The sequence below is a fragment of the Aethalodelphis obliquidens genome, unplaced genomic scaffold (assembly GCF_003676395.1).
Source record: "Aethalodelphis obliquidens isolate GAN/ISIS:26980383/991018 unplaced genomic scaffold, ASM367639v1 scaffold100, whole genome shotgun sequence".
In the NCBI taxonomy this organism is placed as follows: domain Eukaryota; kingdom Metazoa; phylum Chordata; class Mammalia; order Artiodactyla; family Delphinidae; genus Aethalodelphis; species Aethalodelphis obliquidens.
The window spans coordinates 3,451,002-3,454,818 of NW_020838044.1; the positions used below are offsets into that span (position 1 = coordinate 3,451,002).

The 3,817-nt window shown below is 43.8% G+C and overlaps 1 long non-coding RNA gene across 1 annotated transcript; it reads left to right on the forward strand.

The window, feature by feature from the left end:
• The first annotated feature begins 574 nt into the window (after nucleotides 1-574).
• Nucleotides 575-2,235, forward strand: LOC113614610 (uncharacterized). The gene is made up of 2 exons (XR_003430689.1): nucleotides 575-1,259; nucleotides 1,379-2,235. It is a non-coding gene; the product is annotated as an uncharacterized LOC113614610 (long non-coding RNA).
• Nucleotides 2,236-3,817: the final 1,582 nt, after the last annotated feature.

Consider the following 3,817-nt stretch of genomic DNA (forward strand, 5'->3'; position numbering starts at 1 on the left):
TCTGCCTGCCCCTAGGGCTGCCCCCATGTTGCAGGGACCAGCAGACTTGACCTCAGTGGAAATGCTCTTGAGTCTAGGCTTGTCTCTGTGTTCACATATTCCAGAATGATCTACGGTGTCAAGGTTTATTACATTTGGGGGGAGCCCTGCCCCTGAACGCGATCCTGTCCTTTGGCACAAAGCATCAGAACAACAACAACAAACTCCACAAAACATCTCCAAAGAATGGGTCCTTCAGTACAGAATAACACTGTCCATAGTCCTGTACAGTTCTTCTTCACAGCTTGAAGTGCACAGAAGCTCAACTATCTGTCCTTCAAGCCACCTTGGAGTCTTGGCTTCTACTCTCCTGTGAGCAACAGCTTGAACAGTGACCCACGCCTCTGCTAGGAGTAATCAACAATAGCCAGGATTAGCAAAGGACCTCTGAGTACTAGGAACAAAGACTACCTTTTTTTTTTTTTTTAATATTTATTTATTTATTTGGCTGTGCCGGGTCTTAGTTGTGGCATGTGCCTCCTTTAGTTGCGGCCTGCATGCGGAATCTAGTTCCCTGACCAGGGATTGAACCAGGCCCCCTGCATTGGGACCTCACAGTCTTAACCACCGGACCACCAGGGAAGTCCCACAAAGACTACCTTTTACATTCCCACAAAGAGATCCTGGAGCCAAAGTTCTCAAACCTCTCTCCTGGACAAGGGTCTCTGCTCTATATTTGGATAATTTTGACCAAACCTTGACGCCCCTCCTCCCCATTTAAATTAGATCCTCCTGTTACAACCTCAGATCACACTCTTTCCTTTGTTTTCTTAAAAACACTTAACGATTTATAGTTAAACATGGATTTCTGAAATTAGTTGTTCAGCTATTCTCTGCCTTTCTAGAGTCACCCCAGGGGGCATGGATCGTGTCTCTTTTGCTCCTCCCTGTGTCCCCAGTGCCTAGCACAGTGCTGGGCACACATTAGATAATCAGTAAACACTTCTCCATTGAATAAATGAGTGAATGACTAGGGGGGTAGTCTACCCTTAGCATCCACCTCTAAGGAGACAGAAAATTACTTGAAACATTTTTGGTCTTCCAAGTTCTATCAGGGCTAACACTTAGATTGCTTAACGCTCATTCTGACTCTTTCTTTGCTGGATGAGTCTTTGATCAGAGGTGTATCAGATCAGTGGGATCTGATCATGGCGGTCCCAGTCTCCTTTCTTGAGAATGATTTGTAGTGGGCAGGTGACTCAGCTCTCGCCCAGTAAAAGGTAAGGAGGTGTCTGTCCTAGTCAAGGGGAAATCTGCTGGGGACTTCTGGTGTAGGTTTCTCTAGAAGGGATGGTATTTTTCTGCCTCTGGACATCACTGAGTTTGGATATGATGACAGGAACTGCCAAGACGAAGCCAGCACATGCAGCAGAACAGGGCAGACCAGCTCTCAGAGTAAGGGGACCAGAGTCAGCTACAGCTGGGCTGGCAGGAGCCTGGAGCTGCCTCAGCTCTGCGCTTCTTGTTACCCAAGGTATCAACTCTTCCTACGGATTAAGGTGGTGAGCTTTCTAATTACATTTTACATGGCGTCCGACACAATACACACACAGGTAATATACAAAAAACACAAGCTTCACAAAACAATACCACTCCCACTATATGCAATGTATTTCTGCTTTTTTTCTTCCGTTCTATTATTGCATTAAAAAATATGCTTTTTGAAGGCACCCTAAAATGATTTCATCACCCCAAATGTGTGTAACCTGCAGTTCAAAACACTTTGGAGTTTTCTGGTGCTTTTAACTGCAGACTCTGGGGCCAGACTACCTGGGTTGGTATCCCAGCTCTGCCAATTACTAGCTTTGTTACATTGGACAAGTTTCTTAACCTCTCTGTGATTCGATTTTCTCATATTTGATGGGGATAAGACTGACCTACCTCATAGGGTTGCTTTAAGGATGCATAAATGAGTTAATGCCCCCAAAGCACATGGTAAGGGAAGGCATCGGGAGGTCTGAAGAGAAGACTGACATGATCTCACAAAGATGAATAAGCTACAGTCCCTGTCCTCACGGAGTTTACATTGTTGTGGGAAAGATACAACGTAGAGGTGCTGAGATTAAGAGAAATACAGAACAGTACAGAAACATGAAGGAGAAGCATGCATTCTAGCTGTGGAATCAAATCTAATCTCCAGGAGGTAGGACTGGGAGATAAAATGAGTTGTGAAAATTCTACTTACTTAAAAAAAAATAGGGCTTCCCTGGTGGCACAGTGGTTGAGAGTCCGCCTGCCAATGCAGGGGACACGGGTTCGTGCCCCGGTCCGGGAAGATCCCACGTGCCATGGAGTGGCTGGGCCCGTGAGCCATGGCCACTGAGCCTGCGCGTCCGGAGCCTGTGCTCCGCAACGGGAGAGGCCACAACAGTGAGAGGCCCACGTACCTCAAAAAAAAAAAAGACTAATTTTTAGAGCAATTTTAGGTTTATAGAAAAATTGAATGGAAAGTATGGACAATTCCTACATATATCCTTCACTTCCACCCTCACACACAGTTTTCCCTATTATCAATATGTAGTACATTTGTTACAGTTGATGAGCCAATATCGATACACTATTATTAACTAAATTCCATAGTTTATATTAGGGTTCACTCTAGGTCTTGTAAATTCTGTGGATTTTGACGAATGTATAATGACAAGTCTCCACCATTACAGTATCATATGGAGTAGTTTCACTGCCCTAAAATCCCCTGTGTTCCCACCTATTCATGCCTCCTTCCCTCCCTGGAATCCCTGGCAACCACTGGTCCTTTTACTGTCTCCATAGTTTTGCCTTTTTCCAAAATGTCATAGAATTGGAATCATACAGCAAGTAGCATTTTCAGATTGGCTTCTTTCACGTAACAATATCTACTTACATTTTAAAAACCTCTCTGAGTACAGAATACATTCAGAAGAAAAAGAACGAAGAGTAAGAATTTGAAAGTATCTTTCATCACTATTCAGGGTTCTGAGCAACCAATAGGCATAACCAATGTCCTCGACAAGCATCTGCTTAATAAATATTTGTTGAATAAATATGAATAAGTTCCCAGTGCTATGACTGCAACATTAGTACATGGTTAGTACATATCTGTTGAGGGGAACTACAGTCCTAACACCTTTGATTTTAACTTAGGAGCTTCCCGGTTCTCCTTGGCCATTCACTTAATAGGAACAGACAGTTCTCACGGTTTGAGCTCTTTATATGTTCCAGGAACGATGCTAAGCATTTTACAAATATTATTTCAAATCAGCATTACTAATAATCCTTTGAGCTAGGTGTTACTATCTCTGCTTTATAGATGAAGAAACAGGTTCAGAGATGCAAGGTCACACAGCAAGGTAAAATGAACCTTTCATTCACACTCAGATGAGAACGTTATCTCCAGGTTCTTAAGCCACTGCCAATGAGTCCACCAGCAGTTGCTGTGGAGTCTTCTATGGAGCTGACAAGTGGTCTGGCCCTCAAAGCCTTCCCTGATGTCCTCAGACAGATATCCTGTGTGATTACAGTCAGGTCAGTCTGCTCAGTGCTCCTAAACTGCCCTACCTTCCACACTGCGGAATTCCCCAAAGTCTATGTGGGTTTCATTGTTGTTGTTGTTGCTTTTTCTTTTTTGGGACAGAGGCTCATCATTATCGGTGTCACAGCTACTAAAAGTCCTCAGAGATGCGAATGATCCCCTAGAGATAAGGCAGACAGTTCTAGTGAAATGCTAGGAAAATAAGCCCACCATTCACCATTGTATGGGGAAAGAAGGGGCCCTGAAGATCATGTATGGCTTTGTAAT